Here is a 12,560-nt window from a genome sequence, read left to right as displayed (position 1 = left end):
ATATGTGTTCCTCAGTATGCTGCAGCAGCTTCACACAAATGAAGTCGAAAGCAGAAGAAAAAAAAACAAACAGAAAAAAAAATTATTTGAGCAACACAGTATTGTCAATTCTCGTGATTCAATAACAAGTTTCTTTAGGGCCAGAAGAAAAGTTATTACATAGGAATATCTGCTTCCTTTTTTCACTCTAATTATGAAAAAAAAAATACTGAAAACATCATCTCTGTTTTAAATACTGAGAATAATGACGATTATTTTTCGAACCTCATAGCTCCATATGGTTGAATTTGCAGTCCTGGATCTAATCTCCGTGCATTTGCTTTTCTAGCTGAAGGGGAGACTCTGCTGCTGTAGAAACCCCTCACTCCAAAAATGAGATTGGACCAGAAGGTAATCATTCCCTTAGCTTTGGCTTAGGATGTTAAAGATGCCACAGCTATTGATCTACAATGCTGCTTGTGGAAATGACAAACTAGACTTCCTGTAAGAGGTTGAGAGGGACCTTTCACAGCATTAAGTAACAATTTCTTAGAACTGCTAATATGTTTAAGAAATGCTAATAATAGTAAATTAGAGCAGTGTTTTCCACTTACTGCTATAACAGGAAGCATATGTTCAAATGTCTTCAAGACACAAACTTCTAGGTAGGGTCTTACTTTAATCAGAGCCTTTTGACCCTCTTCTTGATATCAGAAATCTTGTGAAATAAAGCTTTTTGAACTTTTGGGTAATACAAGACCTAGATGCTCTACACAGGCTGCAGCATTGCTAAGCCAGACATTTTTCACTGCAGTGAAAAGTTTGGAACAGGGTGCAACCATGAGTATATTACTGCAACATGGGAGCAGGTTTAATAGTCAAAGTCCTAAAGAAATACTGGTCCAGTACTACCCTGATTTTCTATCTAAGCAAACACAAATGGTGGATAACAACTGACATAGGCTCCGAAATCAGAAAAAGAGCAGAAAGATGGGAGATGGCTGAAAATCACAATTATGTAAGTCTCAGTCTCCAGTATTTAACAAGCACAGCAACCCAGAAACTAAAATGGAAAGTGTAGCATTCGTGGCATTCTGATTCCAAATAGCCACAGCTATTTATTTTGAGAGAGAATACAGAAAGAGGTGGGAGGGATTTGTGAGGGAGCTAAGGGAGTGCTCTGTGTTTCACCATATCCTGTTTTGAACAGTTTCATTAGGCTTACCCTACAATTAATTTTAGGAACAGATTCGCAGCACCCTAAGGATATCTACTCTTTTCTGGCTCTGTGCTCCAGAAGCACACACTGAACTGATGATAATTCCAGACCACAAACTTCTTCCAAGCTTATCAGCCATCAATAAAACAAATTATTTGTTGCATTTCAAAGTTCTAGATGATAGCATTAATCTTGAATTGGACTGTTGGGGAGCTGGTAACACACCTTAGTAACCCGAGTTACTTCCTACTTAATGACCTATGACCTGCTGATATTATTTTGAAGCTTAGAATGAGAAAAAAATCAAACCTTTTAAGAAATTGTTCAGCTGACATGCAGAAAACCAGTGGATCCTACAAAACTGAAGCACTAAAGAAGAATGAATATTAAAAGCATAGCATATACTATATGAGGGCCTACTATAATTTTCATTAACAAGATTGAAACTCATAAACTATCTGTAGAGCACATTCAGCATATTGGAAATACTAGGACCAAATTTGTAAGTTCAGAATCTACAGTTATTTCTCAGAATATTTTTCCTATCAAAATTTTTTCTAAAGAATAATAAAAGATTGAATTGAATGTGAGAGAAAATATATCATTAACTGAGATGAAGTTTTAAGTAGCTGTTTTTTCCTGGTACTGAATAAAACCAGGTTCCTAAAAATGAAGCTTGGGAACCAGTAACAGCAATGTCACTGATAGTACCAGCAATGGTAATTATCCTCTCCACTTGCAAGCATATCAAAACGATACCTAGTGTTATGAAAACAGGAGGGTGTCTGCTTCAATCTGCCTGCTAATCTAGGTGAGGGACCCTTCTTTGCTTAGAAATAATGGGACAGGAGAGGTGTGGATACACTTATATATGCAAAGACGACTATTTATTTGTATGGCCTGGGAAACAAGAATTTAGGTGTGACAGGCTTAAGCAATGCCTATTATTGTTTCTGCAGGTAGCTTGCTCCACTGAAATCAGTCCTGTGATAATTATGTCCAAGGCCTTGATTGGGTGGCATTGCATCATAACTCCATTTTCAACTTTATACCCGAACCATTTTTGCAGTTCCCAATATATTCACCCCAAAGCACTTGCCAGTTATACGATGGCAGGAAACGTACTTTAAGAAAATGATGAGGAAGAACAGAAAGGACACAGGACGAAGCAGGCAATGCTGATCAGCAGCACTGCACATGGCAGGCTTATTCTCTATTGATAAACTATGAGAAGTCTGATGCATATCAATATCTGAATATGGTTAGATTGGTAACTGAAAAGGACAGTGATTGTTTCATCTCCATTTATTCATCTTTTTTCAAGCAGCAGAATAGAAGACTTGCTGGGTGGCTCAACTAATGTCTAACGATGCAGATTTCTCAGTGACTTGGAACTAGAGTTATTTCTTGGATGTGAGCTACTTTCACATTTTAGGCACGAGTACGTCTTAGCAGAGCTAAGATTCACTATTGCTGGCAGACAATAATTTCCTTAGATCCTCAGCTTGTGAGCTACTTCTAGATTACCCAAAGGGACATACATTACTATGCAAGAAATCATATACTAACACTAATCTGACATATTCTTAAAACCAGTGTATAAAATGATCAGCAGGAAATACAATTTCTAACTGTATCTTCGCCAATCTTTCAGAAGCCAAAGAGAACTGAAACATATAGACTTTTTTTTTCTATTTACAGTAATTACTATTGGATTACTTCCAGGATTTTTGATGCTCAGAACTACAACATTACAGGATCTAACTTAACATTTTTAAAAGATGATCATTTAGATGGTCATCTGTATGACAGTGCAGATCTTGTCATACAAATGCAGCAACTGGAACTGCAGAGGAAAGAATAACTGAAGAAAATGTTTTTGTTATGGCCTTCTTTCTCAGAGAAGAATTCCATTTTCATCACAGTAACTATGACTTTTTAGAAAAAAATATAGAAACAAAATAACAATTACAACAGAGTAGTCCAAGAAAGACAGCATCCAGAAAAGGTCTGGTCATACATTAGAGATTCTGGGAATAATGCTGTCATTGTTACCTGGTTACTTCTGATAAATTAGTTATGCTAGCTTCATTGTTTTAAAAGAAACAATCACCAGTAGAATTTGTAGCCTTAAAAATCAAGGAGATTCGTAAAGGTGCACCTACTCCTAAAAGCATCAGTAGCTTAACTTGAGCTTAATTAACTAAGAATTTAGTAAAGAGCTATTGATAATTGCAGTACAAAGAATGTGAATGTGATCATCTAAAAAGACAGTCCTTACCACTCCTGTTCTCAGAAGTCCTGAAGAAGTTGAAAAATTTACCTGAAAATTGAAAAAATCTCCCTCATGACCTAGTCTGCCTGCCTTGGATTGGATGAAGGAAATATGTTTTGTAAATCTGAGTGTAGATTAAGAATTCCAAATACCAAAGACCGAGCAAAAGCATTTTGAAAAATTTGTTGGACAAACCCAAAAACTGTGTCACTGTCAAGTAATACTTCTGACAAAAAGGTAATGAGGAGATTTTAATGATCCAAAATGCAATGTGAGAACGTGAACAGCAATCCAAAATAGACAGCTGATTAGGACAGCTGGATCTCAGACTGTCCTCCTGATTCCAAGCAAAGTCTGGCTGTACCTATACTAATCCTACAGTTCAGGCCAGGAGTACACTTTCACATCACTCCCGAAGTGCTCGTATTCTTTATTTTAGCAAAATCTATCTTATTCTGTTTTTTAAAATGCTCTTCACAGCTCTCATTCCAGTGCATCTAGCCTAAACTGTGCTCCATTCTGCCTGATCCACAAGGTCCTTATTTATGCTGAGTCAGCATCCCTCACTAACTGTTCACTCTCTATTTTATTAAGAGGCAGCTCTCATATCATATCAAGAAGGAACCTTCTAAGTGTAAATTAAATAATTTTTGGTGGTAATCTATTTCCACGTTTTGTGTGAGTGTAAATAACTTCTCACATATTTTGGAGTCTGGAAGTTGCTTCATTCGTTGATCTAAAATAGGTTGGGTTTCGTGTCTTAGACACAGAGCAAAAGATTTCTCTCATGTTTTTTTGCCAAAGGCTATTGCTGAGCTACAGTAAGTGGGTAACATGGAGATGCTGCACACATCTGTTGGGCTAAATTCCCACTAGACTGACTAATCTAAAGAGGTTTTAATTTCACTGGATAATTAATTAACATTTTCAAGCACTTAGACTCTTTAAATATGTAAAAATAAAAAGACATCTATTAAATAGAAAAAAAATTATGTTTGTGATCAGGGGTAGTAGGCTTACTGGAGCAAGGGTTATGACTGCTTATGTCATCATACCCAACACAAGAACACCTTCTTGGGTCTTCTAGGTATTGTTTTAATACAAATATCATAACATCCCGATAGGGAGTTCGAAGGCACAGGAGAAACCCACGAAAAAGCTGTTTGCCTATGGCCTTTCTCAGTAGAACCAGCTGATCTCTATCATCCAATATTCAGAGATCTCCTCCAGATGTGCCAGGACTGGGACATGTGTCTTAGCACTCAGGACTTGTCAGTCAATCAGAGTCTAGAGAGTTCCAAAGGCATTCCCTGACTGTTTCCCAAGCCCATCCTTTCACTCTGCATAGCAGTGAGAAGTCACCGCAGGATGTGTTCTCATGGTGATATGTCACCAGGGCTGCACCGAGTTTTCACTTTCAAAGGCAGAAGCAGGTGAAGTCCCACCCCTTCAGCAGCTAACCCTATAAGGAATACTCAGGTAACAATTTCTGTTCAGTATTCTTAACATTTTTTCATGATGAATTTGGAATCTCTCCACTGTAAGGAAAAAAAACAACTTACTTTCTATAAGGTCAGTTCCCCGGAGCTGGAACAACATCTTCCATTTTGTTTCAAAATACTAAGCATGCCTGGAATCACATCTGAAATAAATAGAAGTGCGGTAGATTTAGTATAGCTACGTTTTCAGGCACACCTATACTCACCAGTCTGCAACTGATTGGGATAGAGTCTGTTAACGCCTACCGACATCATCCCCAAATGCCCACCAATTCATCCTCAAAACAAAAGCATGTGGCTTCTGTTTGGCATTCCCTTTGCACGGCAATAGATTGAAGTGCAGTAATGGATAAAATTTGGAGCAGGTAAAGCCTCAGAACAGCTAATATATCATACATGCTTTGTAGTGCGAGTAGCTGTAGAGCCTGATTTGCCAAGACCACCCGTTACAGATAGCATAATATCAGACAAACAACGTAGGGGCTGGAGACGAAACATTTCTACTGAGGCCTCTTAGCCTTTCCTTTTGACTTTTTTTTCTTCACTCTTGATCACTTTCCTACAGCATCACTGACTCCTCCATCAGACAGGGCATGGTCTTCCTGCATGAGCTGTGGCTTATACCAATTTCCCGGCTTGCAAAGTCAGTTTATAAACTTTCATGTCCTTCTGGCAAAACTGTCTATCCTGAGGCTTGATTAACAAAACAGGCCTTGGGACATCCAAAACTCTCCACCCAAGCCAGAGATGACATAATTTTTACTAGACTATAGAATCTTTGTTTTCTTAAGTACTTGACTGTCAGGTACTTTGGTCTCCCATGGGGTATTCAAGGTATGGCAAACTGAGTGACATATCAACAACGACATGTTATTTCCTAGATGGAGTAATAACATGAGAACACACACAACTAGTATTTTGAGAAGGAGAATCTGTTTTGGAGGACAGTGGGAATGGAATACACAAAGAAGTCCAGTTCCTATCAGTGTTTCATTTTCATGTAACCCTGGGTACAAGGGGCACGCAGGGACCTGAGCCCAGAAGAAAGTACAGAAATGGACTGACGCCAGCATAGCAACAAAGAGCTCTGAACCGGGGAGGGACAGGCAAGCCAACAGAGCCTGCTTACAGGAAAGCATGGCTTATAGGGCACCTTGCTGTGAAATGGAGGAGAGGAGTCCCTGGTGTGTATGCAAGCCATTCAGTTTACAGGACCGGTGAAGGGCACATGCTCTATACATTGGATAAATACAGCTGCCCTCAAGATAACACATCATTCTTAAATAAATAAATAAACCACTTCACACCAGTAGTGTTCCCTTCCATATACTAGTCATGAAAATGGTTTGAACTCAGGGTTCACTTAATGACAAATACCTAGCTAGTTAGCTAAGGCAAAGATCATGTGTTTTTGAAGTGGTCACTCTTGTCCTTCCATCTAATTGTCCCCTTGTCTCTTGCTGTTACTCATGATGTTAAGCTTAAACGTAAGATTATCGCCTTTTGGAGGCAGAGACCAAGTATTAAGTCTTTGAAGCACAATGAATCCTAATTAGGTATAATCAATTATAATTATAGTTATGTAATGGAAAATACTAAGGTGAGGAAAAGGAAATGGCTGAGATCATAATAATTACTTTGTATTAGGACTGAGAGGGAAAACTAGTGTGAGATGCTGTTCACCTGAGGAAACAGATACTGATTTGGGTTTTCCTTAGAGTTGAAATAGCTAAGTTAAAGTGTACTAAGCGTCACATGAAACATGATTTATATCTTTAACAAGCTCTGGAAGTGAAGCTATACTTTCTTTCTACTTCAGGTACATGTATCTCTGAGGGTTTTGCTGTGGTAACCCCTTTGGAATGCAACAATTACCGCTTACGTGGCAAATTGGAAGTGTTACATTCCTGTGCTAGTAATCCACACCTCCATTTAGCCAGAGGACAGGGAGGAGGAAGAGGTGGCTCTATATGGAGTTAACCCCACAACATTAAGATTTAAAAGCCCTCCACATGGAGTGTGAAAGCCCTGTACACCTATGAGATACAAGCTAATTTGGACAAAAATGGAAATTGAGCTCCATGACACTTCTGATATAATGCTTTGTGTTGCTACTGACCACTGAACTCTGGCATTCCCAGAAACGTTGCTCGATGCTATCTTCCTTACACAAGATAGGGGTTTTTTTGTTTGTTTTCTGATAGGCTCACAGTTAAATACTACACACTCAAATAATTTCACACTACAGCTATTTTTTTTTGCTTTCCAGTCCAAGGAGAAGTTACGCTACATCTGTGTAATGGTATACATATGTAAATAAATAAATAAACATTGGCTTGTATCCTCATAATGCTACTATTTCAGGGCTCAGGTTTTACAAGTAAAATAATGCTTCATCTCCCAAATAGTTGTGGACTTTCAGAGTGGATATGTACTTGAAAGGAACAGAAAGTAGTGCTGCACAGACATAAGCTGCTTAAGTCATTTTAAGAACCACTGTGTTATTCCGACCAAGACGGGAGAGCAGCAAGGATTTTGTGCATACTAGTGTTCCTCCCAGTCCAGTTAAAAACAAAAAAAAACACCACACCAAGAAACAACACCCACCTCCACCCCCCATAACACATAAATCTCAGTCTTTTGGTTGCGGTTCAACAACCTTATGCAATCTGAAGACCAACCACAAGTGCTCTTAATTCTTTACCTATTTTGACACCTATGTTTTAATCACCATAAAAAAATCCTATGTCAAATCCACGTTTTCTCGGCTGTCTTTATTACTGTTGGCCTGTATCTAGATCTTACGCTAACGAAGTAACACTCACGTTACATTTAAAAAGCGTGTTCTGTATTAGCTTTCCCTATTGCACAAATTCCTGATCTTGCTACAACCTGTAGACTTACATTAATGCTAAACACAGCACTTTGAAGACCCAAAAATATCACATTCAGTTGTGAGTAGGTGTAAGATGACACAGTGTTCTGAGCTTTTATTAAGGAAGATAAATGGTAGCAAGATGGTGATGAATAGCTTACTACTAAGCAGCACAGATCAGGCTTTTTATTGCAGTGCAGGATTGTGCTCTGAGTGCAGGTCATAGGCCACTTCTGGCCTTCAGTGGGATCTTTTTGTTACGATGGTTTCGCAGAGAACCTGCTGACCATCAAGGCTGTTGTTGGTACGGGGTCCCTCACAGCTGTATTAGACCTGTGGTGGCCGGACACACAGAAAGCACGTCTGGCAAATAGAACTTTTAAGGCGTCTTATTCTTCCAGCATTCTTTAGTATTTTTGCTCGGCACTAAGAATCTACTGCCCAGACTTCTTTGGGCCACCAGATCACTACGATGAGGTTGAGTTCCTGCTCACGCAAATTAATTTTCTTGAGTTCCTTCAATCTGATGTTCCATCAATTAAATCGGTTCCTTACAGAATGCACGATTTTTTGGCAATAAATTTGAATGCAATTATAATATATAACCATTGTTATGGAGAAGTATTCATTTACTATAATCCGTTAAAGCCTTTCAAGCTTAGGATGATGGTATCCACAGTATGAAAGACAAAGTATTTGTTAACATCATATCACCCTTTCATGAAAGAATAGCATCCTTTTGGCAACTGTAATTATAGAGAAACAGCAATATAAATATCCTTAATAACTCTTTTAATTAGGTTTAGCAAGTGAAAATATTTCGGAGAGTCAACTCAAGGTCAGATGCTTAAGGACCACCTGGCAGTGATTCACCACCCGGCAGTGATGCACAAAACACTGACTAAGAATTCTGGCAGTAAGTCAAGAAAATACATTATACTATCTGCTATAGCTGCATACTCATACTATTCTTTGTACTACCGATACATAAATGCTCCTTTGCGTGTCTGCTTTAAAAGGGTTAAACCAAATCTACATCCACAGTGTAAGACATTAATTAGATCCTTGAATCTAGGTCACCACGTATAGTTTTCAACATGAATTCAAATGAAGTAATACAAGTGGGAATAAAGAAAGAAAAGTGGAAAACAGCATAGGAAAAGGGAAAAAAGGAAAATACAAACTCATCTCAAGTCACAAAAAGTAGCTGAGGAAGAACATACATCTCAACAGTAGGTAGCCCACAGGATTTAGCTGGGGAGTCAGATACTTCCAGCTTCACATCATTAAGAAATCACTTATTTTTACATTTCCAATGCCTTTTCCATCAATGTGGAAGTAAAACAGAGTCAGGAGCGTGCGGCTTCCAGTAATAGTAATAAAAATGGGTGATCTTATCATAGTCTGTAAACCTGTGGTCTACACATCCAAAGAGCTAAATTATGCAATAATCTTTAAACAAAAACAAAAAAAAATTCAGCCTGCATTCAAGTGATATATAGCTACAACTTTCATTTATCAGTTCCTCACATGCCATGTAATTTTCAACAGAATGCAGCATGGTGAATAACACCTCTGAAGGCATTCAATGCATATTTGAGCTGTTTCATTACATAAAGCCATATTACGATCCAAAGAAAGACCTGTCCTGGACTTTTTGAAACCTTTGCGACACATTTCAGAACTCAATTTGGAAATTGTGCCTGAAACAGAGCCCAGAACGCTATGTACAGTTAGGTCAGAGATAAGCATAGGCTGTTAGGTTTCCTGACGGCTAAACGTGATATGGTGTGACAGATGTGAGAGCAAAGGAGCTGTAAATTGTAGGAGATAAGGTGTTCTGTAAAACCAAGTATTTAACTATAGGTACTGCAATCTAAAGGCACATATATAGCGGACCTTCTGACCTACTGCAAAGCATCGTGAAATTGGGCATGGTGTAAACTGCTGTATAATCCCTGGCACAGGTACAGTAGGATTACATATCAAGCACATATGGAGGGTGAATCCAAGGCCTCGCCACTTCTCATGGCAGTCCTGATGATAGGGCAGATATAAGTAGCTCCTGATGAGTGCAGTGCGCAGACGACTGTTAGTGTTACTGATACACTGTGGGAGTGAGCTGAGCGGTCAGGATTAACACTGTATGGGCGGGAAACTAATTCTCATCTTCCTGTTTTTAAATGTCCGTGTTCTGCTGAACTTGACACTCTGTAGGAATATCACCCACTACCAGTCACCCCTCATCAATATATTGAGAAGAGGTTTTCTTCTGTTAATAGAAACACCAGCAACAGAAGCAGCAATATTTAGGGACCACATCCAACAGCAGCAGCAAAATTGACGGTTCTTTTCTTAGAAGACACCTGTTCAGCTAAGTAGGAGTTCAGCCAGCAGCATTCTTGTTATCAGCAGAAAACGATTACTGATTAACTGGGGAGGGCAGTGAAAATGATGGAGCAGGAAACCAAAATCAAAACTTCCCCAAAAGAAGTGTGTCAACCAGCTAGCGCTAGCTGTCATCCACTTCTGCATGTCCTGAAGCTACCGAAAGTTCTCAGGGCACAGCAGTCACCGTTTTCCGAGATGCCACAGAGCCACCTACACACTATGCAAATGGCTCTTCATTCAATTCAGAGCAGTCTTTAAATTCTTAGCATTGGAAACAGACTAGTGCGAGCGGTGGGTACTGGTCACTGTCACAACTGTTTAGTGTTTCAAAGCATCCCCATGTCCAAGTTTCATGCCAAAATCGTTATGTAATTCATTACTTAATAAAGCATTAATACTAAGAAATGTTAAAGATGATGTAGTATCCTTGACTTCTACTGCTTTCACCCATGTTTGAAAACATATATACATGTTGAAAGATTATATTAGCAGTACATTGAGTATATAATTATAGCAAAATAGAGAACGCTGAGAATAAACTTTATGAGACAAAAGTTACTATTATAGTAATTACTATTACGAGCTACTTACATCAAAAGACTATAAAATGTGAAGTTCAAGCACATAAAACCTTACTCTGATGTAGTACTTATGTTTCCAGTGATTCTGATGATTTCTGGGTGAAATTCACATTTTATCTGTACTGAAGAAGGGTGAAGTGAAGGACTGAGAAATTGAGAGTCCTCTTTAAGACACCAGAGTGACCTGGCTGAAAAGCTAGAAATAGGGCTGACAAAATAATGCAGGATTTTTACTGCAGTTGGGTAGAAAATGATTTTTTAGTCTCTACAGGAGTTCTGTCTCCCCCGAGATTTCAATATTAAAAAAAGCATCTGTTTTTCAGAAGTGAAAACCAGATGGCAACTGAAATAAGTTTGGAAATGCATCCATGGTCACAATTAGTTCCTCAAGCCGCTCTTCCCTTCTGTGGTCCAGAATTCCTAACCAGACTACTCTTCCATTTTTGTATGTCACTAGCGCCCTGTGACTGCGATGCCTGCTAGGACACACTGGGGAGTGGGGAGACAGACAAATAGGACATAATGTACTTAGGAGTACAACTCTCACCAGGCAGTTGGCAGTATTTCCAAATCAAGCCACATTTCCACCACCATCTCCTCCATCTTCCAGGGTCTGGAGATAAAGTCCGTGGACAGCTGTGGCCAACAAAGAGACTCTTCAATTCTTGCATTTATTAACATCATGGTAACAGACTGCAGATCACTTTTGCTGTACAGCCTCAGCCCATACTTTAATGGACACTCCATGAAAACTCGAGACTATTATTTTTCTTCTTCATTTTACCGACTTTTTCTTGAGTCTTACATATGAATTATTTTATTCCAGGCTGAATGGTGTGTTTCCTGTTGAACAAAACAGTATTTTGTTATTTGCTTACAGTATAAGTAAAACTAGACACCCCCACTAAATTAACTTCTACCCATATTTTAAAAATAAATCTAAATTTTTAAATTGTTGAAAAAAGTTTATTTGCAAAGGTTTCTCATAAACTGTAACCCAAGTCCCCACTTTTTGCCTTCAGCTGCCTCATCTCAGAATTAATCTACTAAAAAATAAGATAAAAGTGATTACTTCAATGCAACATTAATACAGGCAGTTTAAGCAACATCAGTTTAATAATTTCAGTGAGGTTATACAGGATTACAGAATTCAAAATGGATACAGTTAAAGAGTTAAAAATTGGAAGCTAATTTACTTGTCAAAATCTGATCAAAGGTTTTGTAGCATGGAAACAATTAAAACCAGATCCCTTGTTAGTCTCACAGAAACTGTTAAATTGTTTTTTTTTTATAAAACATTAATGTGACGAGCTAAGAAGTTACTGTACAGTTAAAAACTACAAAACCCACTTAAATAAGATGTTTAAAAAAAGGTTTTTCCAAAATTTCTATGACATGATAAACCTGTTATAATACTGTTGAACAGTAGGCTATTAAATTACATTTGATTGTTTTTTCAGAAGAGGACCATGAAAAATCAAGGCAAATGGTACAACCTAGAAAATATTCTTGTTTATTCAAAAAATACCAAAATTTGAAGAAAAAAAAAAGATAATGTTGGCAGTGTTCCTGAATCCTTGGTCTGCTGTGGATCAGACACTGTCTTTTAAAGAACCTCTCCGACTCTGAACAGCTTCCCCCTTTTGCCTTCCTGAGAGACAGGGCCATTCAGACCATCTGGTAGGCCCAGACTAATGTTGAACTGCAGCTTCCCCCCTCCATCATCTTGTGCTGCAGCATG

The 12,560-nt window shown here is 38.4% G+C and overlaps 1 protein-coding gene across 1 annotated transcript in view; it reads right to left on the bottom strand.

Moving 5' to 3' along the window:
* LOC142059399 (uncharacterized) overlaps positions 1–12,560 on the bottom strand; it is an 84,410-nt gene that overhangs the window by 67,707 nt on the left and 4,143 nt on the right. Inside the window, exons 2-3 of the mRNA XM_075098221.1 lie at positions 11,367–11,662; positions 5,036–5,115 (exon numbers count right to left, since the gene is read on the bottom strand). The gene's annotated coding sequence lies outside the window, so the exon portion shown is untranslated. The remainder of the gene's footprint in view (positions 1–5,035; positions 5,116–11,366; positions 11,663–12,560) is intronic.

The sequence above is a fragment of the Phalacrocorax aristotelis genome, chromosome 6 (genome assembly GCF_949628215.1).
Source record: "Phalacrocorax aristotelis chromosome 6, bGulAri2.1, whole genome shotgun sequence".
Lineage (NCBI taxonomy): Eukaryota > Metazoa > Chordata > Aves > Suliformes > Phalacrocoracidae > Phalacrocorax > Phalacrocorax aristotelis.
This window is presented reverse-complemented; position numbering and strand designations above follow the sequence as displayed.